This window comes from Heloderma suspectum, chromosome 3 (genome assembly GCF_057233095.1).
Source record: "Heloderma suspectum isolate Gila_16-S chromosome 3, 16-S_ref, whole genome shotgun sequence".
Classification (NCBI taxonomy): domain Eukaryota; kingdom Metazoa; phylum Chordata; class Lepidosauria; order Squamata; family Helodermatidae; genus Heloderma; species Heloderma suspectum.
The window spans coordinates 326590650-326618637 of record NC_139460.1 but is presented as its reverse complement, the minus strand read 5'-3'; the positions used below and the strand labels follow the sequence as shown (position 1 = coordinate 326618637).

The 27988-nt window shown below is 48.6% G+C and overlaps 1 protein-coding gene across 1 annotated transcript in view; it reads right to left on the bottom strand.

Moving 5' to 3' along the window:
* Window positions 1-27988, bottom strand: part of LPP (LIM domain containing preferred translocation partner in lipoma) — a 382758-nt gene that overhangs the window by 320588 nt on the left and 34182 nt on the right. Inside the window, exon 3 of the mRNA XM_084847796.1 lies at window positions 20485-20612. The gene's annotated coding sequence lies outside the window, so the exon portion shown is untranslated. The remainder of the gene's footprint in view (window positions 1-20484; window positions 20613-27988) is intronic.

Sequence of the window (27988 nt, the reverse complement as noted above, 5' to 3'; positions counted from 1 at the left end):
TATTGCATGTGGACTTCCCAACTGGCCACTGTGGAAAGGATGGTAAAGGAAGAGATGGGGTCCTTGGTCTCATGGACCAAGGCAATTCTTATGTTCTTCTAAAACATTAGATCAAAAGTGGGCAAATAAAATTGGGGGGATGACCCCCATGCAGCCCCCCACAAACCAAATGACATCAGTGGGGTGGGGCCACACCCCATGATGTCATTTGGTCCCTGTCAGGTGCACTGGCAAATGGCTTCACTGGGCATGGGGCTTCTCCTGTTTCAGAAGGTCCATGTGCAGAGAAGCCTCTTCGCCTCCCCACACCTCCCACTGGGGAGAGGACACGGGGCAGACGAAGCTCCTCAGCCCAACTTCATTCATCCGGTGGTTTCAAGAGAACCTGCTCTTCGTTTCTATTCTGAAAGCTTTCAAAGAGCATCTGGTAACCCAACAAGTGATCTTGGAAAATGAGCTGTATAGTCCAGAGACACTATATATATTTACAGATATTATTATAATATATAGATTTTATACGCTAATGACGTTTTCCAAAAAGAAAAAAAACAATGCATTCTCTAGTCCCTCCTGGTTTTTACTTTTCATGTAATGGTGTGGGGGAGGGGGAGAGCTGTGTTTGCTTGTGCATTGCCCTAACAGCAGTGCCCGCAGAAGGGGGTGTAAACCAGCAAACGTTGCCCTCTGCAGCTGTTTATTCTCTCTGGCGACCCCAAGAGGCAGCAATGACCACCAGGCACTTGGCCAAGGACAAAGCAGCAAGCCATTAATGCCACACATCTGCACGCTCAAGGCCTTGGGTTTCCCTTCTGAGAAAGCGTAAGGGCAATAAAGCAAGGACTGGCGAAAGCCTCCCAGCGCTGGAAGCTCTTGGTATCCCTTTCCGTAGAACACCGGGTGACTAAATGCATGAGACCCTCTTCGCACAGCGCATAGATGAACCGTGGAATTTGCTACCACACGATGTTGAAATGGCCTTGGACAGCTTGAAAGGGGGATTAGACAAATTCATAGAGCGTGAGGCTACCAAGGGCAACTAGTCATGATGTCTACATATTACCTCCAGTATCACACACAGTGTGCCTCTAAATATCAGTTCCTGGGAAACATGAGCGGGAGGGAGCCATTGCGCTCAGGCCCTGCTTATGGGCTCCCCAAAAGGCACCTGGTTGCCCACTGAGGGAACAGAATGTTGTACTAAACAGGCCTTTGGTCAGCTCCAGCATGGCAGTTCCCATGTTCTTATCCCAACTCATACCACTGGGTTTCAACTAGTATGCACAGATTTTGTTAAAACTAGTGCTGTGCCGAAAATTTTTCCCACATTTTTTTCGACCATTCTCATTCAGTGTGACAGAAAAGAAATTGCTTTCAAAAAGGAATTCAAAGGAGGAGAAATTTCAGAGAAATTCTCATGGGTTTATTTTATTTATTTATTTATTGCATTTATACCCCTTTTTTCCCTCTTGCAAAGAACCCTTGCAAGGAACCCTTGGGTTTGGGCGGCCATAAAATGGCAGCCATGGTGGGCATGGCCAGTCACAAAACTCTCATTTTCCAGAAGGCAAACTGGTAAGACTAATAGAAAAGTAACTAGCCCAAGAACCCAGGAACCTAAGCACAAGGCAGAGATGTGGGTCTGAGCTCCAAAATACAAAACTACTCTTTTGAACCCAAATAAAGGGTAGCACTTCGCTTTGCAGCATGACAATCTACCACTTAAAAGAATTTCTAAAATCAGGAGAGGAAGGGAACTTGGTGAGTGCAATGGCACCATTTTGGAAACGCTCACTTGGAGTCTCTGGATCAGCAAATTCTTCCCGAAATGGGAAGGGAGAGTCATGATACCTCCAAAGCCAATGTCTGTACTGAACTTGAAGAAAGCTGAACCATGGAACTCCCTGGTACAAGGAAATAGCTGTGGCAAAGTATCTAGCAATTTTCTAAGAGGGATTACATATCAATATAAAATGCTCTGAGCAACTGACAACTGGTTATATCCAACTCTGCGTCCATCTGTCACCATTTTGTGACTGGTGGGGCTCAGTCATTTTCAGCTCTCTCAAGCCGGCCCTGGGAGTCAAAAGTTTGAGAACCCCTGGTGTAAGCAATACTGACCGGGATGGGCCAAGGATCTGACTCAGTGACCTGGTTCGCATGAACATGGAGGGGAAATAAGCCACAGTGTCTTATTTCCCCTCCCCTAGTGTACCGGCTACATACTGGGAGGATTAGCATAATTCCCCCAGCAGCACGACACAGCATGTCCTGAGAACCCAGCCAGGGTGACTTGTTGGGCTGATGAGGGTCCACCCTAACCCAGAACGGCCACAACAACAAGTCACCCTGGATGGGTTCACACGACATGGCACGGCATTAACAGTGCATTCAGCATGCGAAGTGTGTGTCCTACCTCCGAGCAATGACTTTTTGGCCAAATCCTCAACTGAAACTTAGCCTAAAGCAGCCTTCCCCACCCAACCTGGTGTCCTTTAGATGTGCTGTGGTACAACTTCCATCATCCCCAGCCACCATGAAGTAAACAGGTAGCTGGGGCTCCCCACCTCCCCACCCACTCACTCTCTCTTATTGAACACTTATAAAAAACACCTTTCATTTTAAAATAAATAAAACCAAGGAGGTTTACAAGAAGTTACAAAACAGCATGTTGTAATACCTTTCTCTCTTAAATTCAAACCTGTCTGTTTCTCACTTCATCTTTCTTTTATACAGTTCTCGTTTGCATTTCGTTTAGTTTACAGGCTTTCTTAACTGCTGTCTGGCCCTTTGCTGATCATAGCAATCCAACACATCAGGAGGGCTCCAGGTTAAGGAAGACTGGACTAAAGGAACAAATCACCTTGGAGACAAATATATCCATCTCTCTGTTAATGTGGCATGGATGTTTCTATTTGTTTGAACAAGAAGGCATAGGCTGCTTATGGCTCCATTATTAGCCTTCCACAACCTGGTGCCCTCCAGATGTGATGGACTACAACTCCCAGCATGCTGGCTGGGGCATGCTGGGAGTTGTAGTCCAACACATCTGGAGGGCACCAGTTTGGGGAAGGCTGCTCTATATGATTTGTCTCCCTGGCTCCCAACATTTCTCCTTCCCCTTTTCTGGTCTCTTCCTCCTTTTCTTCCTCTCCTTCTTCACATATTGTCCTCACATATCTCCTTTTATGATATCAAGGGAACGTTTTGTGCAAAGATGGGCATGATAAAGGACAAAGAAGGCAGGGACCTAACAGAAGCAGATGAGATTAAGAAGAGGTGGAAGGAATACACAGAAGAACTATACAGGAAAAATCTGAATGTCCCTGATAGCCATGGTAGTGCGGTCACGGAACTTGAGCTGGTCATCCTAGAGAGTGAAGTCAAGTGGGCCTTAGCAAGCATTACCAACAACAAAGCTAGCAGAGATGACAGTATTCCAGCTGAGCTATTTAAAATCCTAAAAGACGATGCTATTAAAGTGCTGCACTCAATATGTCAACAAATTTGGAACACTCAACAGTGGCCACAAGACTGGAAAAGGTCAGTTTACATTCCAATTCCAAAGAAGGACAACGCCAAAGAATGTTCAAACTACCGTACGATTACGCTCATTTCACATGCCAGCAAGGTGATGCTCAAAATCCTACAAGCTAGCCTTCAGCAGTATATGAACCGAGAACTACCAGAAGTACAAGCTGGGTTTCGAAGGGGCAGAGGAACCAGAGATCAAATCGCCAACATTCGCTGGATCATGGAGAAAGCAAGAGAATTCCAGAAAAACGTCTATTTCTGCTTTACTGACTATGCTAAAGCCTTTGATTGTGTGGATCACAACAAACCCTGGCAAATTCTTAAAGTGATGGGAGTACCAGACCACCTTACCTGTCTCCTGAGAAACCTGTACGAGGATCAAGAAGCAAAAGTAAGAACCAGACATGGAACAACCGATTGGTTCAAAATTGGGAAAGGAGTACAACAAGGCTGCATATTGTCACCCTGCTTATTTAACTGATATGCAGAGTACATCATGAGAAACGCCAGGTTGGATGAATCACAGGTCGGAATTAAGATTGCCGGGAGAATTATCAACAACCTCAGATACGCAGACGATACCACCCTAATGGCAGAAAGCAAAGAGGATCTAAAGAGCCTCTTGTTGAGGGTGAAAGAGGAGAGTGCAAAAGCTGGTTTGAAACTCAACATTAAAAAAATGAAGATCATGGCATCTGGCCCCATCACTTCCTGGCATATAGAAGGGGAAGAAATGGAAGCAGTGACAGACTTTATTTTCTTGGGCTCCAAGATCACCGCAGACGGTGACTGTAGGCTGTAGCAATGAAATGAAAAGACGCTTGCTCCTTGGGAGGAAAGCTATGGCAAACCTAGACAGCATAGTAAGAAGCAGAGACATCAGCTTGCCGACAAAGGTCCGTATAATCAAAGCTATGGTTTTCCCAGTAGCAACGTATGGCTGTGAGAGCTGGACTATAAGGAAGGCTGAGCGCCGAAGAATTGATGCTTTCGAACTGTGGTGCTGGAGAAGACTCTTACGAGTCCCCTGGACTGCAAGGAGGTCAAATCAGTCCATCCTAAAGGAAATCAACCCTGACTGCTCATTGGAAGGACAGATACTGAAGCTGAAGCTCAGATATTTTGACCACCTAATGAGAAGAGAAAACTCCCTGGAAAAGGCCCTGATGCTGGGAAAGACTGAGGGCAAAAGGAGAAGGGGACGGCAGAGGATGAGATGGCTGGATAGCATCACGGATGCAATGAATATGGACTTGAGCACGCTCCGGGAGAGAGTGGAGGACAGGAAGGCCTGGCGTGCTGTGGTCCATGGGGTCACGAAGAGTCGGACATGACTGAACGACTGAACAACAACAACAACAATCTCCTTTTACATTGTGCTAGGGATGACTGGGGGAGATGTTAATGCATCAAATGTCTATTTGAATAATTCACAGAAGTGACAGACTATTTGTATTTATTAATTACTATTCAGTAAAAATATTCATCAGAATTAATTTCAAATAAAAGAATATACAAATATCCCTAATATGGACAGGGAATATTCTCCACCCTTAACAATAATCAAACTTCAACCAAATTGCACAGGAAGGAACATCTTTTCTTGTCTTTATTTTTTGCAATTGCACAAATCAAGTATCTTTGCATACATCTGCTTGTTTGGCATATTTGAAGTCCACTGCTTCAAAAATGAACACAACAATTTACAGCCCACCAGTTCTCTTATTTAGTCCACTGATTCCTTCTGTCTTCAAATCCCCCCCACCTCCATCCTAGCCATTGTCTTTCTCTACGTTCACCAAGATATATCAATTAAAAATATAATCTGGTTGTGTGTATATCCACCTAGTCTCTGTTTTTCACAAAGTAGTGTGCATGAGAACAAGAAGGATTTTTTTAAGGTATACCAGCACAAATGCCACCTAAATCCTCTTCCTCTTCCACCTACAAACCTCCTTCCCTGTGGCCTAGTCCTCAGTAAGGAAGTAAACCTGTGACAGGGAGGTACTACCTCAGATTATTCACACAACTAGAAGCTTCTCCATTCAAAAACATTCCCTGTACATAAAAAAACCCAACGCGTCAGGGAGAAGAACACTAGCCTGTCTCCCTGATACACTAGCTTTCTGTGTGCAGGGATTCTTGTGTGGCAGAGCATTCAATCATGTGAGCCCCCGTCTTGCACTCTGAAGTGACACAGGCCAGACACTGGCTGAACACCTCCGTGAGAACGAGGCCTGTATTCCCTCAGTATCTAAGACCACACCTCCTCCCCTTCATCTGCATCTCCTGTTCTCTTCCAAAACTGCTTGTTCCAGGAATCTCTCTTATCACACCTTCAGATGCTTTGGCAATATTCCCACCCTCCACCTGGCTAGCCCTCCTCGTCTACTTTGGGGCTGTAAATTTCCCAGGATGGTGTTTCTGGCCTTCATCTGTTTGTTAAGTGCCATATACATTTATGGGGCTGTTGGCAATAAAGTGATAAATAAGTAATACCAACATTCTTGGATGACCCTGAGCAAGGTGCGCCATTCAGCCCGTTTCTCACTTGCTGCCTTTCCCGCTGCAAGACTCAGTCAGACAGCCAAGCCCTAACCCTCAACTTATATTGCGAAGCCACAAACCTCAGATATGTGCCCAAATCAGTGGGAACCAAAAAAAAGGGTCTTGTGTTGGACAGAAGCCACTGAACTTTGCAAAGATTTTTATCATTCCTTTCTTTCCAGTTATTACTGGTGTCCCACTTTTAACAGACTTATCAAATTAGCTTCCAGAGGAAGTTAATATACATTTGTGTGTAAAACATCCTAAGGGTGCAATCCTATACATATTTAGACTGAAAAAAATCCAACAGCTCCCAGCATTCCCCAGCCAGCATGGACTTTTTTTCTTTCTAAATATGCATAGGATTGTGCCTTAAACATATCTAGTGGCCATGAGTTCCTGAACCACCCGGGTACACATCTGCAGGATCACTGGGGGAGATGTGGCTGGTACTGGGGCACCAGGAGCCACCAGGGCCCCATCTACATGAGCCTTTTACTCCAGGGCGGCTGCAAGTTGAGGTTCCTCGGGACAGACAATGTAGTCGCCACTTCACAGCCATCTGTCGTTTTCTCCCAGAAATGCGGATTTCCAAGGAGGTGTTTTGCTGCAATGTTTTTCATTTGCTGCAGGTTTCCCCGCGGTTGCAAGCCGTCTGTCCCTTCCCCAAGCCGACTTCACATTTTGCGGTGGGCGTGTTGTAGGTGTGCGTAATGCTTGCGTCACTCTGTGACGCCCCTTTACTCCCCCCGTCTCTTCACAGCTGTGCAGTTACAGAGGCACAGAGAGGCGTTTTCATTTATTTAATCACACTTCCGCACATTTTTTGCAGCTTCGTATCTTTGCAGCTTTGTATCTTCGGTTGCTTTTGGACTCAGTGCCCAAGAGCCGGGGGGGGGGGGGGGAGGACCAACTTTGTTCAGGCCACCATTTTGGAGTGATGGGTAGCCACGCGCCGCTCATGCTTGTGAGCGCAAACCATCACGAGAGTCTCAGGCTGGGGAACTGACAAACAGATGGCATAGAAATGAAGGAGCACAGAACACCCACTTTTTACCTAATGATGGACGGAAAGACACAACAGAAGCCCTAAAATACAAAACAGCCACTGAAGTGTCACACACTCACGGGGCTGCACAGCTGTGCATTAACGTATAATGGCAAAAAAAGGGCATGGCCGAGTCTGTTAGGGAAGCGCACAGTAAATCGCGAGTGTATCGCAGCAGAAGCTAATTTGAAGCTGCAATGCTGCGCAGTAGCAATGGAGCAAAGGGTGAAAGCAGTGCCATGTAGATGGGGCCCAGGAGCCCGAGTCCACTACACAGGCTATGGGGCAGGAGTCAAAGGCTTTCGATGGACTCCATGCAATGTGTGTCACAAACTCTTCTACAAGGTATCGAAAGGTCTGTTGCAAGCAGTTGCTCCCCAGCAAACTCTACCTCCAAAAAATGTTTGCATCTACATTTTGTAGGGGAGAGGCGATAATAAAAGGCCTCTTGTAGATTTATAGCCCTAATCTGAACACTTTGAGAGCACCTAGGCCAGATCCCACAAAGGGGATTCAATAGCACAAATGCCCAGAAGCAAAAAAGTTGCTGCTGTCGTGTCTCCAAGTAGCAGAGGAGGCAACTGCAGGCACTGCCAATTGCCATGCTGCTTGAAAGTGGTCCTGGGCACTTGGATAGACAATCAATTACCCGGGAAATTATAAGAATCCCATTTGTACACAAGTGTTTATTTGGGATTCACTGCACTTGAGCGCCATCAACTTGGTGCCAATCATCATATATACCAGTCTTCCCCAACCTGGCGCCCTCCAGATGTGCTGGGCTACAACTCCCATCATCTCCAGCCAGCATGATGGGAGTTGGAGTCCAACACATTTGGAAGGCCAGTTCCCAATGTTCCGGGAACTGACCTTGGACCCCACACTCTGAGGTCGGTTCCTGGAGAACCAACCTTGCCCCCCTTCTGCGCTGCCTCGGAGGCAGTGCAGAACAGCCCCATCCTCTGCGCTCGCAAGAGGAGCGCAGAGTGTCCAGAAAGGGGCGTGGCTGCAGGTGTTCCGGGGCGGGGAGAGAGTAACTGCATGTACGACACATCCCCACTCCGTGCTCCTGTGGCTAGACAACCGCAATCGGCTGTCTAGCCAAAAATGCAGGGCAGGAGGAGCGCGGAGGGAACGATCCCTTCCGTGCTTCTCTTGCCCAATTTTGGATAGGCGGTCACCTCCGAGTTCAGAGGCGGCCGCCTATCTTGATAGGATTGCGCCCTAACAAACCAAAACGCTACTTGCTGATCAAATTGCAAGTTCCCAACCTAACAGTGAAGTCAGCTTTGAAAAACTGTGTGCTCTGTACCTCATAAGCTCACCCACAAGAGGCAATGAATTAAAAGAGGGCAGCAGCCTGGCCGTTGTTTTCGGCAGACCAGCACCCCCTCCCCAAAAGGAAGTGCTCAGAAACACCTGACAAAGGCCCATCCATAAAGACAGTAACCATAAAAACAGTGACAGAAACAGTGCAGTCCTGCACATCCGGGAGAGGGCAGGGGAACAGTGCTGAGCAGGATCTGATCTCCACAGATTTGAAATATGCTGCTCACAAAAGACTGAACTGATCCAGCAACTGGATGCATCCCCCTCCCCTCTTGCCTACGTTAACGGACCTTGCTAAAGGAGCGATTCCCACTGCTGCCCCCACATGCAGTGTGAAGTGACAGCAGACACTATGACACACTGGCTAAGGCGGCCTCCCCCCACCGGTTCCCTCCAAAGGTGTCAAACGGAAACTCCCATCATCTCCAGCCAGCATGGCCAAGGCACTACACACAGACCCCAAGGTTGTCCCTGCCACTGATCTGGCCAGACCACTTGGCATCCAGAGGAGGTTTCCAAATGCAGTGCACTCTCTTGGTGCTTCGGACTCTCCCAAAAGCCCCAAATGCCCCCCCCCCCCGCAGCTCTCTGGAACTTGGGGCCATTTCCATGCTTTGAAGATGCTCCAAATGGGCACGGACAACGTCTCCCCACTTCCAAGTAGGCAGGGGCTAGGTGGAGCCCAGCCCCTCCCTTTTTCCAAGTCCTTCCTGTGCGTGAGAGGACCTGGAGGAGAGGAAGCCTTCACAACTGATGGGCTGTCCACCAAAGGGAGCCAAAGCTGGTGGGCCCCCATTTGTAAATGTGAGCCTTGCCGTCTGCTGCTGAGTTGGCCAGCAAATGAGTCCAGCCCTGCTTTGCTGCTGCACACTGGATAGCAGCTCAGGTTTAGAAGAGTTGATCTTTCTGAGCTTGCAAGAGAACTGAAGTTTCCTAAAGAACTCCCATTTGCATCACAGAGTCAGCCTTGACTGCATCTAGGAAGCTCATCTCTTGGACAGCTCACCTTTGTAGTCAACAATGTGGATTAGAAAAGTTGAGGAAGGTCAAAGTAATCAGAACCACAGCAAAACCAAGAGATTGCCAAGCAGGAGAAGGGAATATTTTTAAGGATGGCACTCTTATCAAAAACAAGAGAGAAACTGGGATTTATGAACATGAAGTTGAAAGACCTCATGGTTGCAGAGAAACACCTAAAAACAGAGTAGCAAGCAAAGATCAAGAACTTGCTTCTTGTAACACAGCCTTCACCATCCATGCTGGGAGCTGTAATTCAACACATCTGGAGGGCACCTGGTTGAGGGAGGTGATTATAAAAGATGCGGGGGGGATACAGTTCTGCCCCAATGGAGGCTGGTGGTTCCGATGTCAGTGGGGCAGTGAACCGGCTCTGGGTTTCAGTCAGAACCAGCCAGAACGCTAAAGGAGCTCTCCAAGGTGCTTCACAAGGGGGACGATTACGCTTTGCACCTTGGAGAGCTCCTTTAGAGTTCTGAGTGAAACCTGGAGCAGATTCACCGCCCCACTGACATCAGAGCCACCAGCCTCCGCCGTTCTCCTAAATCACTGCCAAACACTGCATCCCTCATAACTGATAACTTTCAATAGCACTGCGCCATCCATAGCTCCATTAACAGACCACATACCATCTTTATGTGCCATAAACCTTGGCATAGCTTTATAATGCAACATGATTCACTTTTAAGACTCATCTTTCCATTCTTCTCCTTATCAAATAGTCTCTCTCTCTATTTCAAAAACCTACGTAAACTGCCTGAGGCAAGTGTCTGTCCACTTGTGTGCAAAAGGGTGCCAAAATTAGGGATGTGCCAACCCTCCCTGACCCATTTCACTCCTTCACACTTGCATCCAAATTCTTTGGACGCTGCTCCTCCAAAGCAGGATCCTCAAAATCCACCTCAGCATTTAGCTGCAGGAGCAAAGATGATGCCCTTCAGCACTTTGCACAAGATCAGAGGCACGTGGCCCTTCTAAAGGTTTTGTTGAAGGCAGCTTCCAGTCAAAGCTTCATGCTTCCTGTTCCCACTTATTTTATTTATTTATGTGTATTAGAGCAGCCTTCCCCAACCTGGTGTCTGCAAGATGCTTTGGACTACAACTCCCATCACGCTGACCATTGGCTGTGCTGGCTGAGACTGATGGATGTTATAGCCCCAAACCTCTGGAAGGCATCAGGTTGGGAAAGGCTGAATTGCAGCATTTCTCCCTCTCCCTTCCATCTCCAACAATGGAGGCTTTAACATCCCCCCAACATGAAGGGGCTTTAAAACAACCAATAAAAACATCAACAACAACAACATTAATACAAAAGTAAAAACAAATCTATTAAAAAAAATACAGAAGCAGCAGTAAAAGCGAAACTGGAAAAGGACAGAATTAAAACAAGAAGTAAGTATTACGTCACTGGTAAGCTAATGGCCTGGCAGAAAATAAACGTCTTAAGGTGCCGGCAGAAGATGGTTAAAGCAGGAGACAAGTGAGCCTCCCAGGGCAGCAAATTCCATCTGTGTCCTTCTGCCCATTTTCTTCTTAAAGGAAGAGAAGCTGGTCCCTCTCACAAGGCAGGGAGGCTTTTCCATGCTCTCAGGTGTCTTTTTCAAGAAAGGTGGGGCGTGGGGGGAACACCTGTTTTCTCCCTCATGGGAAAGGGCCCCCCGCACAGATTCAGAGGCCCTCAGCTCAAGGCGCCAAATCAAAGTTGGCGCTCCGGAGCGGCTGGCCACAAGATGGCTTCTTCCCCTGCTCCGGGGGGGAATGAGAGAACAGCCGATCTGGGGTTGCAGAATGACTTTAGAACATAAGAAGAGCCGTACTGGATCAGACCAAGGGTCCATCTAGCCCAGGTTTCTGTTCACACAGTGGCCAACCAGATGCCCACAGGAAACCCACAAGCAGGGCATGAGTGCAACAGCACCATCCCGCCCAAGTTCCCCAGCGACTGGTGGACAGAGGCATGCGGCCTCTGATCCTGGAGGTAGCACATAGCCATCGGGCCTGACAGCCGTGGACAGCCTTCTCCTCTGTGAATTTGTCCAGTCCCCTTTTAAAGCCATCTGACTGTGATGACTTTGATGTCAACTAGTGAGCAGAAGGGCTGAAGTGAGACAAAGGCCAGGCCGGGAGGGGAGGGGAGGGCGCAGAAGGAAGGAAGGAAGGAAGGAAGGAAGGAAGGGGCTTAGCTTTTGCCCTCTCTGTCTCTCTCTTCTTCCACCCTCCAGGCACCGAGCTAACTGGTACCAGTCGTGACAGGTAAACACCTTGACGTAATGGCTGGGGGATTATGGGAGTTCTAGTCTAACGCATCCGGAGGGCACCATGTTGGGGAAGGCCACTATAGCCCCACGCAGAACTACAATCCCCAGGTTTCCTTGGAGTCGGGAGAGCCATGGCCATTACAGCAGCAAACGATGTGCCCTAAAGCCGCCCCAGTGCTATTATCTCCCATCTCTCCTTGCTGGGAAGCATTTGTGCGCACTGTCCGCGCTGAAGGAAACATAAACCGATAGGACAATACGAGCAGTCATGGGGTTTACCTGGGGTAATCACTTTTCTTCCTGAAGGGGTCCTATCCTTTAATTGCTTCATGAGGCTGAAGCTCTATGGATGGACCTTCTCCAAACGCTGCAGGGAAAGGCACTCGTCACTCGTCACGCAGCAGTTAAAATCATACAGACCCAACAGGTCTGTCTCAGGTCAAGCAGGACTATCTAGGACAGTGTTGGGTTTCCAACGATGGCCAGAAGATGCCTCCAAGTTGCCTATGAGCAGGAGATGAAGGCACCCAGCCCTCCTCCGCCATCTGCCTCCCAAAAACTGGAATTCGGAGGTATACTGCTTCAGAACATGGAGGTTCTATTTAGGTTTCATAATGACTACAATAAGACAGACTTCTTCTTTTTGAAAGACATCTAAGTCTATGAATGAGCATCATCACATTTCATGCCAGGGACTTCCATGACGGAATTATGCACGGTGTGACAACGCTTGCATATGTCCTGAATCTACTGCTAAAGTCACAGCTGTCCTGCAAAATAAAGGAGTTGAGCAGGAGGTGCCCATATGTTTCCATTTCCCCCATGTGAGCCAGGATGCAGAATGATTTCAGATTTTTTTGCACCAACTCCACTGGCTGCAAGGTAGTTTCCGACCGTTCAGGAATAACACAGGGAAGAAAGAAAACTCAGAGAGCTTCAGGATGAGACCAGATTCTTAAACGATGCACCAAAAAGCAAGAAGGGGGGGGGGAGAAGAAAACAAAACACAATTGCAGTGGAAAGGCAAACAGGAGGAAGAAATTGTTCCAGCCGAGATCTCAATTTCCTCAGTTCTCCAATGAATCAGAGATAAATATTAACTTAGGCAATAAATACTCCTTCAGGCAAAACAGACCCATAAATGGGCAAGCAGCTCGTTCCCTGAGAAAATGGGGCATAAACCATAACGGCCATTTCATGCCCTGCTTGGATCCACATAAAACACAAAAAAGGAACACGAAAACGGAGGCGGCCCGGATGCCCTGGGACACTAGGCCGCAAAAACATGGCAGGAGCCTACGCTCAATTCCAAGACAGCTCCCAAGTCACCGGGAGGGACTGTCTGCTGGGACTCCAAGTGTAGCCAATCCCCCCCGCCCCCCCGCACCTCGGAGGGCACGGCACATCGTCAAGGGCTTGATGCAAGCCTCCTGACCCAACAAACAGTCACCGCCACCACCCGGCTTGCTACGACAATAAGCACGTACCTACTCGAGTCCAGCTCGTCGCCCTCCCCAGGGACGTTGTGTCCTAGAGTGGAACGAATTTGGAACCAGCTCCACGGGCGAGAGAACTCTAAAACTGTTCACAACCAGAGGAAATGGAAGAGAGAGAGAAAGGAAGAAAGGGGGGAAAACTTATCCTGACTTCAGGAATTCAAATCTTGCTTCCACCAGGCCCTGAGTCACCTCCCCTCCCCTTCCAATAGATCAGTGCATGGCTAAACATTTCCAAATATGGAGATCACAACTACAAAGGATGTCAGAAAAATCACCCTTCTTCTTTCGCGGGCTGCCTGCTGTTCCAGAGGCAGAATTCCCCTGTCCTGGGTCAATGATTAACTCCCAGCTGCGTACAGTTTGGGCCTTACGCCCTACTGATACAGCAGCCTTGGGAAAGCCACCAGATTCCTGCAAAAAGGACAGACTTCCCTTCGCTCCCTTTCAAGGCAAGAACCCTCAGGCATAGGCTAGGAAGGATGACACAATGGCCACTAGCCCAGAAGGCTTTAAAAAAAGCTGAACAAACCCATGGTGGAGGGTAACCTCTCTGTGGCTATTAGCCAGGATGGCTAAACAGAGCTTCCCCATTCAGAGGCATTTTATGCCTCTGAATGTCTTTCGCCATCACACTCAGTTTGTGGGATTTCTGGCTTGGCCACTGTGTAAGACTAAGACAGGATTCCGGGCTAGTGCAATTCTCCCAAAGTTGTTTCTGTTGATGTATGGAGATTCAAAGGAAAAACAAGTAAAAATAAAAATTCTCCAACAGTGCCATTTCTATGCTTTTTATTTGCAAAGTGTGGAATTCAGGTTGGATACTGACATTATCCTAAACTAACCTTCCACAACCTGATGCACTCTGGATGTGTTGGACTGCAACTCCCATCATTCCTAGACAGCATGGGAGCTGCAGTCCAACACATCCAGAGGGCACCAGATTGGGGAAAGCTGCTCTAAACAGTACCCGCCAGAATCAGAAAGACTTCCATCCATCCCTCTGCATCCAGCGGTCCTGACCATGTTTGCCTTTGCACTGAGGAATCACTTTTTCTGTTTTTGCACAATATTTCTTTGAAATTATGGCAAGCCAGCTTACATTCTACAACTCCAGTGGTGCAGTGAAAGAAAACCCAACCAAATTCACAGGCACTGTCATATGCTGTAGTAAGCTGCCTTACAACTATTCGACATAACTATCAGTCCGCCCAAGTTCCGTCTTCTCTGTCCAGCCTTACATCTCGAAGGACAAGTAGTACAGGGTCTTTCTCATCACTGGCTGCCTGAGATCCTTTGAACTGGAGCTGCCAGGGACTACACCTGGAACCTTCTGCATGCAAAGCATGCGCCCCCCCCCCGCACCCCCAAGCCATACCCTGCAGCTTGGCTTTCCCATACAGGAAACAACACGCATTCCATGCTATGCTGTGCCTATGGGCAAAATACACAGGCACAAGAACATCTGGGCCCAACGTTCATTTATTATGAAATGACAGGCAGCAAACAAAAGGTTTCAATTTATTTCATGACAGATTTGAAACGTCTAATGGAACATCCCTGAGCTCTTACATGCATGGGGCAATTTCCCTGGAGAGTTTCATACCAGTACCAAAGAACTTCTCACGTGTGCCCCCAGAACCATGAGAGCTAGAAATATTCTTGTGATTTAAAAAAAAAAATCCCCAGTTAACTAAAAGTAAACCTCGAAGCTAACGGCTCAAGATGTACAGTTCAGACTGGGGTCTGCTGCCTCGGAATAACGTTCTCTCTTCCTGGCACTGGCCGTTGGCGCTTGTGGATACGATGCAAGCTGAAACAGGGATACGGAACCTCCAGTCCCTGGAGCCTCCTTGGATTCTTTAGGGGATGGGGCTTAGCTTCCAAGGAGGCCTCCATGCCCCGGCCCGTGGAGGAATCCCTGGTGTTATCTCCAATCTCAGATCAGAGGTAACAGTGGCGAAGCAGGCATGCAATAGGGGACTCAGCCAGTGCTGGGATGAGGGGGCGCTCTTCCCGGTGCCAGCTGACCAGTTTGCAACTGCACGCAGGGTGTGAAGCACACGGACTCTGCCGGCATGGAGAAAGGCAAAACAGCTGGGGGGCGGGCGGTTGGCAATGACGTCAGTACACACACCCCATGCCCACCAGTGTCACCCAGCCCCAGGTGCACCTGGTGAGGGGCAATTCAGCCTTTCACCCAATTAGAGTTCTGCACCCCTGTCCTAAAACAAATAACAGGGCCAGAATAAAACTAAAACCCCATTCTGCATCTCCCTCAACTTCTCCTGCACCGCAAAATCTCCTGCCCAGATGTTCTGTGGTTCTCAAACATGTTACTGTTTGGACTCAATCCACGTCATTTGGCAACCAAGGATACCATATACGATGTCCAGGGCTGTTTAGCTTAGAAAAAAGGTGGGTAAGGAGAGACACGACAGAGGTGTACAGGATTACGCATGGTGAGGAGAAATTTTCCTTCCTCTCTCAAAATACTAGAACCCAATGGGGTCCTCCCATGAAGCTGATTGGTGGGAGATTCCGGACAGACAGAAGGATGCACATCTTCACACAGCACAGAGTTAAAACTACGGAATTCACTTCCACAAGATGGAGTGATGGCCACCAATTTGGATGGCTTTAAGAGGGGGTTGGACAAATTCCTGGAGGAGAAGGCTATCGATGGCTACTAGTCATCAATGGCCATGTGCTACCTCCATTATCAGAGGCAGTGAACCTATGTACACCAGTTGCTGGGGAACATGGGAGGGCAGGTGCTCTTGCACTCCTGTCCTGCTTGTGGGTTTCCCATTGGGGCAGCTGGTTGGCCACTGTGTGAACAGACTGCTGGAGGAGGTCGGCCCTTGGTCTGATCCAGCATCAGGGCTCTCCATTCTTGCTCTCAGCTCATCCTGGATGCCTTCAATCAATCATTTATTGTGACGGTCAATGACCAGCATAGCAAATAAAAACACGTAAAACACATAAAATACACACAGAATACATGAGATAAAATAAGATAAAAACACATGGGGAGATAAAATGGGGAGAGAAATCAGGGAACAAAATTACAAAGTTTGTGATCATACTACAGTCTCCCAAGGAAGATTGCAGAGTCTCCGGGGATGCCAGCAAGGCTTGACAAACACGGAAGGCGCCCATGAATGCGCCCAGTGCTCCCACTGCAGGGGAAGACGGGTCAGCAGCACAATCATAGAGTTGGAGGGGGCCTCGTAAACACCCAGTCCCCCCCCCCGCCCGCTCAATGCAGGAAATCCAGAGCTACAGCACGCCCGACAGGCAGCCCTCCGGTCTCTGCTTGAAGATCTCCAGCCAGGGAGAGCCCAGCACCCTCCAGCTAAACAGGTTCCACTGTCAAGCTGCTCCGACCCTCAAGAAGCACAGCAATTCGTCACTGAGCGGCTTTTTCCTGACTAGCTGCAGTGGGGGGGGGGGGATTTCAGTTGGGAAGCGAAAGGTTAACACCTTTCTCTTTCCACACCCACTGCAAACCTCCCCCTCCCCCCCCCCAATATCACTGGCTCCAATGGGAGGCTTTTTTCAAGCCTAATTCATGTGTGTGTGTATGAGAGAGAGAGAGAGAGAGAGAGAGAGAAGAGAGGGGGGTTGTGGATGGATACGTATAAACAGAGGGAATATGTGGCTTTGATCTTCCCCAACCTGGCATCCTCCAGATATGTTGGACTACAATTCCCAGCATGCTGGCTGGGGATGCTGGGAACTGCAGTCCGACCCAACTGAACGGCGCCAGGTTTGGGGAGGCTGCACTATTGGCATGCAGCCCCATGAGGGAAGGCGGGCTGCTGGGTATGAAACATTTCCCACCCCTGCTCCAAGGCAATCCTTCCATAGACAGCTCTCTTGCACAAAATGGCTGGATTGGAAAGCAAGACCTGACCTCCCTCAGAGACTGGCTCAAGGTCCCCTGCTCTGGTTCCCCACTCCCTCCACGCAAAGTCCTTAGATCCCCCCCACCCCCGGGTGGTGCATTTCAGTGGAACTGCAATCTTTATGGCCCATTCTTTTTGATGGTTGCTGGGGGGGCGGGGGACAAGAGGCAGTTAACTGTCCCAGTGCAAACAGACCCCTCCAAGATTGGAGCACTGCAAATCTAAAGAATGTGCAAGCTAGCCATTCCCTCGCAGAAACGAGCTGCAGAGCCGAGATTGTGGGGGCCGATTGTCGCTTCCTTTCAAGCAAGAAACTTATCGGTTCTGTAGGCAACGGGCAGGAGAGACGCTGCCTTTGGCCATATATGGCTCGGATCTGCTCAGAAACTGACCTTTATGATGTACTATTGCAGGGCTTGGGGCTCAGCCCAGCAGCGGAGAGAATCCGGAGGTGGGAGGCAGAGCAAAAGGAGCACGACACTGTGCATATTTCACAGGAGAAGGGAGAAACTGGAAACCCAAGTTGGGTTGTGTGCATGTCTGGGATGCTCTCAGTCTGCACAATTAATCCCCACGTGGAACAGCCCACACTGGGGAAAGACATACACACACGCCAGCCCCAGGTCGCGGCAAAGCTGGACTATGAGCAGCAAGCCCCCCCACCCCTCCCACCCCAAAATGTCTTCCTCCAGAGGTTGCCCAAGAGACCTCTTTGCAAGCCCGAGTAAGCATGCCTCACTGGACTGGACCAACGGGTCGTCTCATTCCAAGGTGGCCATGCCCTGACACAGGAGACTTATCCTCTTTGGCATCTAGTCACCTTAATACAGGGGTGGGGGACCTTTTTCAGCCCGAGGGTCAAATTGCAAACCGGGAATGGTCTCGGGGGACACGCTGCAACTGAGAGCATGGCCAAGTCCAGAGTGGGCGAGGCCAAATGTGATTATTACCAATGTTAAGTCTACTCAGAAGTAAGCAGGACTGAATCACTCAGCAGCACTTTCAAACAGAATCCCAAACCCCAAGCCTCTGCATGTCTACTCACAAGTAAGCAGATCTTCTGTCTGTGAAATGCAACAGCTTGTTCTCTGCAGGGTGTTGAAAGGCCAATTTGCCTCTACACAGCCACTTCTCTCTGACCAGTGCTCCCTGGCCAAGACTGCACGCTGGATGGGGATTCCCTGGGGCCCACATCCACCTACGGCAGGAGGTTCCTCATCTCTGCCTTAATACGACACCCACCATTTTCTCCTGGCCCTGCTTCTCTGCCTTTTAAACGACACTGAACACCCAGAAATTCAGCCGAAGTCTTTCCCCACCATGCATTTCCCATCTCAGGAGAAGGCTTGCCTGCCAGATGCCTGTATGCCGGCTGCTCCTGAAGGGGCAGGATCAGGGCCAAGGCAATGCGGCAGTGCTGGACGCAGGGCTAGGGCCAACAACCGTGCAGATCAGGCATGGCTTCACTGCTCCTAGTGCCACCAGGACCGCAGTGGTGCATCAAGCGGGACACTGGCAAGTAAGCATCCCAGAACCCTGCAGGCCTGGAGAATCAGGTGACACAAACTAGAGGAGCAGTCCAGTGCCAGGGATGGACAGACAGCTCAGACCAGGAAAAATAACTAAGAGAAGACATTAGGTTCTCTTCAGTGCTGCCTTCCTCCTGCCTGCTGCCTGGGCCTGAGCACACGCCAGGCTGAAACCTTGCACCCGCACCATGACACACTCCTTCAAGTGAGGTCTTACTAGAGCGCAAGGGGCGGGGTTGTTTATTTATTTATTTATTTGTATTCTATTTCCGTACCTCCCAATAGCCAAAGATCCCTGGGCAGTTCACAACAATTAAAACCATAAAATACAAGACAATAAAATAAATGTGAGACAATAAAATAAGATCAGCCTACTTCAAATCTGCCTTCCCCAACCTGGTGCACTCCAGAGGGGTTGGACTGCAACTCTCATCATTCCCAGTCTGGCTGGGAATGATGGGAATTGCAGTCCGACCCCTCTGGAGGGCACCAGGCCATGCTGACCGTCCAGCCCAACAAGGAGCTTCCTGAGCAAACTTGGGAAAATAAGTTTTTCCCACCCTCTTACGGAGCGGGATTAGAAACCATAGAATCATGTAATCATAGAATAGTAGGGTTGGATGGGGCCTATAAAACCATCGGGTCCAACCCCCTGCTCAATGCGGGAATCTAAGTCAGAGCATCCCTGTCCAGCCTCGTCTTGAATGGCTCCAGTGTGGGAGAGCCCACCACCTCCCTGGGTAATTGGTTCCATTGTCATATTGCTCTAACAGTCAGGAGGTTTCTCCTGGTGTTCAGCCGGAATCTGGCTTCCTGGAACTTGAGCCCATGATTCCGTGTCCTGCACTCTGGGATGATCGAAGAGATCCTGGCCTTCCTCTCTGGGACAACCTTTCAGGTACATGAAGAGCGCTATCCTGTCTCCCCTCAGTCTTCTCTTCTCAAGGCTAAACATGCCCAGTTCTCTCAGTCTCTCCTCACAGGGCTTTATTTCCAGCCCCCTGATCATCTTCGTTGCCCTCCTCTGAACCCTCTTCAGCTTGTCTGCATCCTTCTTAAAGTGTGGTGCCCAGAACTGGACACAGAACTGGAAACCTCCTTCTTTACCTCACAATGCAGCTAAGAAGAGCAGAATGGGAAAGCTTTTTCCACACTCAAAACAAGTTACACATGGAAGATCAATAACAAGATTTAACCCTCCCAGTTAAGCACCGAGACCTCACTGGAGAGTTGCGGAATCTTAACTGCCTCTTCCATAGTTTTGCCTCAGACTTGGTGCTCGGAATTCTGTTGCAGAAACCACATATTTACCATCCGGAGGAGGGAGAAAAAACCATTCCATTGAGCCACACACTGATCTGCCAGGCCCCACCCGCTGACCCACCCAAAACCGCCAGGATGAGGCCCTCCCAGCACACCACCACAGACTCCACTTCCTGACCTGTTTTATAAAAAAGCCACACTCTGTTCCCCCCCCCCCCAGCCCTACCCCAACCCCACTGCTCAAAACCCACCCTGGCTCTATCCACTGATCAGGCAGACTTACAACTGAAAGTTGGCCACGCTGCATCTCATAGCTCCAGTTTCTGCAAACTGACTCTATCCTAGAAGACAGACTTCCCCAACTGTTGCCCTCCAGATGGGTTGAACTACAACTCCAATCATCCCCAGCCAATCATCCCCAGCGGAAGGCTGCTGCAAAGCTACTCCTGGTAAATCCAGGCAAGAAAGCGTGGAGGGTCAGAGATGCACTGCACTCATCCTGACAGCACAGTGGGAGGCTGGAGTCACGGCCCAAGGAGAAGTGGGTCTACATACCAGATCTCTCGCTGCAAAAGCTTGGCCTCCTAGCAAGTGGACGGATCGAGACAGGCACTCGGGTGAGCTGCAGGCTTTCCTTCGTCGTGATCCTCTAGAGTCACAAAGTGGGGAATTTTTGCATAGCCCTGTGAAAAGGCAAAATAGATCTGAGGATGTAGGGATTTCTCCGTGGGATTTTCAAGATGCCCGCTGGCCCCGCCCCTGCCGCTCTTGTTTAAGAGATTCCTCAGCCAGGGAGGTCTGGTAGGCAGAGCGGACGGGGGAACGAGTGGAGCTCGTCCTCGGCTCTGCTGTCCGAGCCTGCCAACGCAGGCGAAGCCAAGGAGGCCAAGGAGCTGTGTGGAGAGGCAAGTGGCTAAGTGCCATCGGCAAGTCCGGGCATACGTGTGTGCACGGGAGATGTGCAGGGATTCCACGTTTGCTATTGGTAAGGATGTGTGGCACCTCCATCACCAGCAGCTAGACCAGACTTCTCCAACCTGGTGCCCTCCAGACGTGTTGGACTACAGCTCCCACAATCCTCAGCCAGCAGGGCCCTTTTTACTCTTTTATTTCTTGCCTTCACCACTCCAAAATGTGTTCTAGATATGGAGCGATACATAGATATTGTAAATAAACAAACAAACAAACATCCGAAATTGGCCTGAGATGCACCATTGCCCTTGAATTTCCTGTTCCTCCCCTGCCTTTTCGTTGTTGCATGCCCATCCTTCAGGGACCTGTAAGCATACTTGTTTGAGCTGTTGTCATTATGTGGAGCAAGCCCAGCTTTGCCACTAAGAGCAGCCTCAACAGGCAGCCCATTCTTTCTCTCCGAGTGTACCTGTACAAAACCGATGCCACGTTCACGCATTCCCTTTTCAGGCATACCTCATTTTAGGTATACACCAAAAGATCTTCATTTGTGAAGTGCCACCCACTCTTTTCTGGAACGCCCCATGCCTTTCTGCCATATTTCTGTTCCTGATGGCTGGGGGAACAGTCCAATATTACCCATGAAGTCCATGAACTCTACCACATAAGAGAAACGCTGTAAAGTAACGTGAGCTGCTCCTGGCCTCTCTCCCCCTTACTGTCAGCTTAAGACAGAGATGAATAACTGCTTGATTCTCTTCTTACTGCTCCCACACTCAGACACATGAACCCTTTTCTCCCCATCCATCACAGAGGACACAAGGACAAGGAAACATCATGGACAGACAGCCATGCTCACTTTTGCCATGTGGAAAGCAATGGAGAGCTCCCTGCAGCTTGGAACTTGTCTGTAGACCAGGGGTGGGGAACCTGAGGCCTAGGGGCTGAACCCAGCCTCCATGATTCCCCAGATGGCCACACCCCCTTCCTTTGGGTGGCTGGGTTTGGCTCCCAGGCCTAAGGTTTCCCACATCTGGTCTCCAGACAAGTTTCGAGTTGCAGAGAGCTCTCCATCGCTTTCCACATGGAACACAGTAAGTATGACGGAGTAAGTAAAGAAAACCAATAAAAAACAGCCAGAGACCAAAATACAGTGGCCATAACAAGTCATGAAGCCAAAGCCTTGTCTAAATAAAAGTGTCTTTGTCTGTCAGCGGATGCTTATTACAAAAGGGCCTAGACAGGCTTCCCATGGCAAGGAATTCCAGAACTAGGGAGCAGCCACGGAGAAGGCCCTCTCTTCATTTCCTGCCAAGGAGGCCTCAGATTTTGGCTGGACAGAAAGAAGGGTTTCTTTGAAAGGTTTTAAAACCTGGGCAGGCTTGAATGGGAGAATACAGTCTTTCAGATAGCGTGGTACCAAATCACGTAAGTCATAACCAGAACAATGAATTGTGCCAGGAAATGGATCAGTAGCCAGTGAAGCTGTTGTAACACAGGAGTCACGTGATCCCTATAACTAGCCCCAGTCAGTAGTCCAGCTGCAGCATTCTGAACCAGCTAAAGTTTCTGAACGCTCTTCAAAGGCAGCCCCACGTAGAGCACATTGCAGTAGTCCAAACAAGATGCAATGAAGGCATGGCCAATCTGACAGTTCTAGGAATGGGCATAGTTTTTTAAAAAATATAAATAAATAATTTATTATACAATCAACCACACACACACACACACACACACATATCATCAAATGGACAATAAAGTTACCAAACTATACACACAAAATACTTCCAAGAAATGGACAACCCTCCCTTTATAAAGACCATACCCTTATTCTTCTCAGCCTTCCATAGAAGAGTCATATAAAGATGAAAATCACTGTCAACACACCAAACCTTTCCATAGATTTACATGAGATATTGGTATGTTGAATTTGTCAGTATTTCCATTAGCATGGGAAATAAACAGATGCCAAATTGCATGAAAATCTTTCTCGTGTCCCTAAGGAATGCACATATAATGTAAGTTTGTCCATGAGTGCAAATGACCATAGCTTATCCCTCCATTGTAGAACAGATATTTTGGTTTCTCCAAAATGGGCACAGTTGATGCCCTCCTCTTAGTTGTGCACAAGTGTGGTGTAGTGGCTAGACTGTTGGACTGGGACTCAGGAGATCCGGGTTCTAGTCCCTACTCGGCCATGAAGCTCGCTTTGGGCCAGACACTGACTCTCAGCCTAACCTACCTCACAGGGCTGTTGTGAGGATAAAATGGAGAGGAGGACCACCATGTAAGCTGCCTTGGGTTCCTTCAAGAGAAAAAAGTGGGATATAAATATACAGATAATAAATACAAAAATTAAACAGTGGTGCTGGCCACTGCCAAAACCTGGGCATCCAGGTTCAGCGCTGAATTCAGGAGTACCTTCAAAAGTTCAACCCGAGTGGACTCTCAGATCATTGGGCAGCCTAGCACAGTATTGTATTGTATCGTGTTTATTTATTTATTTAAAATATTTCTTGGCCGCCTTTCAGGGCAGAAGCCCTCCCAAGGTGGCTTACAACAATAAAATACATAAAAGCAATTAAAATATTAAAAGTGATAAAAATATAAAAACAACAAAAACATCGACGATGTTAAAAGCAGCAACAGCGATGTTAACAGGAGGAAGGCCAGGAGAAATGTCTTAATGACTAGAGCGGTTTGACAATGGAACCAATTACCCGGGCGGGGGGGGGGTGCTCTCCCTCCCTGGGGATTGCAGATGGCCTAGCTCTCGATCTCCTTCAATGCGCAGGGAGTAGGCCAATGAGGCCTTCTCCAGCTCCGTCTGTTTATATTGAGCATGTGGCCTTCTGCATTCAAGCAGGGGCTGTACCACTGAGCTATGGGAACCTGGGAGTCAGATGTGCCTTTGAAGCCACTTTGAAGCACAGGAGTCAGCTGTGACCCCTGGTGACTCAACCACATTTTAACCAAAGTGTGTACCAAGCAATACATCAACCTGTAAAGGAAAGGAAACCATTTCGAAACTTGCAACAGGCAGAGATGTTCCATGCTGCTAGGTAATCTTTGGCTTTTGTATGAAATGCCTCAGCCGATGGCTGTTTGCAAGATCAAGAAGTCTCTTGTATACATTTCAGACAAACTGAATTGTAGTGCAGCTCTTGAGTGCACCACAAGATCAAAACACCACTCTCGGTTTTGGGCAGATCGTTCGGTCCTGCTTTTCCAATTCATTGATGTTATCCAAGCACACACTGGCAATTTTTTTTACAGAGACCTAACCCTGACTGCTCCTTGGAAGGACAGAGACTGAAGCTGAAGCTCAAATATTTTGGCCACCTAATGCGAAGAGAAAACTCCCTGGAAAAGACCCTGATGCTGGGAAAGACGGAAGGCAAAAGGAGAAGGGGACGGCAGAGGATGAGATGGCTAGATAGCATCACGGATGCAATGAATATGAACTTGAGCACGCTCCGGGAGAGAGCGCAGGACAGGAAGGCCTGGCGTGCTATGGTCCATGGGGTCACGAAGAGTCGGACACGACTGAACGACTCAACAACAACAACAACAACAACAACAACAACTACCCTTGGGGGAGGGGGGGCGTGGAATGCTGGGAAGAAATCCATCTCCTTTATATGACTGTGAGTGGCAGCAGCAATCGAAATTATCTTTCCCAGACCACCTACTTGAGAACTTTTTAAATGGAAATGCCAGAGACTGAACCTGGGCCTTTTCCATTCAACCCATGCACTGTACCACTGGGCCGTGAATCTTTTTGTTGCGGAAAAATACATTTCTAGCCCCCTTCACCCCACCCCAGACCACTGGAGAAGAACCCTGTATAGGCTTCGAGAACACATGACAACCAGACCTGATTTCATCTTACCCTATATTTTTGTGAACCGCCGAGAGAGCTTCGGCTATTGGGCGGTATAAAAATGAAATTAAATAAATAAATAAATATATTCCCTGCAAGATACCTCACCTAACCTTTTTCTTAACCCTTCAAAGAAAGCAGGGTGTTTCCACAGCTTCTCTTTATTCTGAATCAATTGCTTGAACCACAGACACTCACACAATCAATCAACTCCGCCCAGCAATGGAAGAACCACACGACTCAAAGGTCTTGTGCTCAGTTCTGGGCCATACAAGTCAAGAAGGCTTTTGGCAAGTTGGACAAGAAGATTCAGAGAGTTACAAAGGACAGTGCACACTGCAAAAGGCAAGTCATACACAAGCGGGGATGGGCAAACGAACAATGTTCGAGATCTGAACATCACCCCACTGCTCATCTCCTGCCCGATTCCTGCTCCTGCACAAACAGGAAACTTGCACACATCGAGCAGCGATCAAATTACCCCAAATTTAGGCAAATTTTCAAATTAGTGCATCTTTCTTCCATAGACTAAAGCTGGGCTGATTCTATCTATTAGGAAATTAGGAAATCTGCACGAATCAAACTGGAAATGGGAACAAGGTGAACATGAGCATGTGTTTGACAATTTGCAAATATTTTTGGCAGCTCACGTCCAGATCTTCAAACAGGGCAAGCTCAAATGTTTTGCAAGCAAAACTGAAATTCTCATACATCCCTAACAAGAAGAGACAAGAAGAAACTGGCTGATGTCAAATGCCAGCTTAGGGGAGATGTGCAGCTTTCAAATATTTAAAGAAAGGGAGACAGGTGTTCTTCCTTTCTACAGAGGACAAGACAAACAGTACCAGACCACCTTACCTGTCTCCTGAGAAACCTGTACGAGGGTCAAGAAGCAACAGTAAGAACCAGAGATGGAACAACCGATTGGTTCAAAATTGGGAAAGGAGTACGACAAGGCTGCATATTGTCACCCTGCTTATTTAACTGATATGCAGAGTACATCATGAGAAATGCCGGGTTGGATGAATCAGAGGTCGGAATTAAGATTGCCGGGAGAATTATCAACAACCTCCGATATGCAGACGATACCACCCTAATGGCAGAAAGCAAAGAGGATCTCAAGAGCCTCTTGTTGAGGGTGAAAGAGGAGAGTGCAAAAGCTGGTTTGAAACTCAAGATTAAAAAAACGAAGATCATGTCATCTGGCCCCATCACTTCCTGGCATATAGAAGGGGAAGAAATGGAAGCAGTGACAGATTTTACTTTCTTGGGCTCCAAGATCACCGCAGATGGTGACTGTAGCCATGAAATTAAAAGACGCTTGCTCCTTGGGAGGAAAGCTATGGCCAACCTAGACAGCATAGTAAGAAGCAGAGACATCAGCTTGCCGACAAAGGTCCGTCTAATCAAAGCTATGGTTTTCCCGGTAGTAATGTATGGCTGTGAGAGCTGGACTATAAGGAAGGCTGAGCGCCGAAGAATTGATTCTTTCGAACTGTGGTGCTGGAGAAGACTCTTACAAGTCCCCTGGACTGCAAGGAGGTCAAATCAGTCCATCCTAAAGGAAATCAACCCTGACTGCTCATTGGAAGGACAGATAATGAAGCTGAAGCTCCAATATTTTGGCCACCTAATGCGAAGAGAAAACTCCCTGGAAAAGACCCTGATGCTGGGAAAGACTGAAGGCAAAAGGAGAAGGGGACGGCAGAGGATGAGATGGCTAGATAGCATCACGGATGCAATGAATATGAACTTGAGCACGCTCCGGGAGAGAGCGCAGGACAGGAAGGCCTGGCGTGCTATGGTCCATGGGGTCACGTAGAGTCGGACACGACTGAACGACTGAACAACAACAACAGACAGGTGTTCTTCCTTTCTACAGAGGACAAGACAAACACAATGCTTGACTACAGGGAGGAATAAGCTAGGGTGACCGTGGAAGCCCCTTCCTTGGGCTGGAGCTTCTAAGAGACCTGAAAACAGCGTGGCAAAGCCATCATTTCATCGCTCATTTCCTCCATCCCACTACCAGCTCCGATCAAACAGGTTTTGCAGGCTTTTGAACCATACAAAACCTTTCAAAGCCTGTAAACAAAGACATGAGTAACAGCAGCTCTGGGTGCTTCCAGACAGAAGGCTCCTGGCGCAACCAATTAGAAGGCATTCTGCAGCTATTCAGTCTGCCTTTCCATAACTGATTCTCTGCAGTAAGGAAAAGGATGGAAGAAGTGGTGGGCAAATGCAATAAGGTTATGAATGGAAGATGATGTGATCACCCCACCCCACCCCCCCGCCCCGATGTAAGATTCCTTGAACCATGCAGGATGATTCAATACAAACCTTTACTGGAAGCACCCTGTATTGTACCATCCCACACTCTGAAAAGAACTACTGTCTCCTCTCTCCAGCCTCAGAGTTTTTCTACAAAGCCTCAAATTCCTCAGAAAAGAAATGGATCTCTTAGGAAGTCACGGGGGAGATACTTGGGATATCCTGCTCATGATTAAATGGCATAAACAAGCCTCCAAATAGCTGCAGGGTCATCCTGAATCCCTCCACCGTTATCAGTTCCCTTCCGTGCCCAGCAGCGGTCCAACTGAGTCAGCTCTGAATGAATTTAGCACCCAGCCAGGCTCCTTCCCGGCACACCAGCTGCGTTAACGTCACATGTCCCAGGGCTCGCCGCATCGGTCCGTGTTGACAGGGCATCCCTCACATTCAAGCGCGGCAGCAGGGCAGATGAGCCAAGTCAGCCCCAGCAGGGAGAAAACGAAGTCAAGCGGAGGAGTGTCACAACGCGGCTCCGAGGGCACCCAGGTCAGGGAGCCTCTCTCTGAAAGCAAACCCAGGAGGAGGAAGATCTGACGTTTGCCCTTCACCCAGAAGGAAGAGGCTTCCATTCCCAACAACTGGAAACCGGGCACCGAGAAATGGTCACACGCTGCCAGAGCGGGCTCCAAACGTCTCCCTCATATGTAAAACAGGTGATAAGTACTTGACTCAAACGCCACCAGATCTCCCCTCACCCCAAAGAGGTTTGGGTATTCCAACACAGGCCCAGTTGGGCTAAGAGTGGGCCAGTTTTCTAGCCACTACCAAGTACATGTTGAGTTTGCCCGAACAGCACCAAGATCCTCTACATAAAATCCTTTCTTTCTGTACCGCATGTGTCAACCCTTTTGGCATGTTTTTAATCTAGAATAGCCTTGCCCAACCCAATGTGTTTGGACTACAACTTCCACCATCCCCAGCCAACATGCCTAA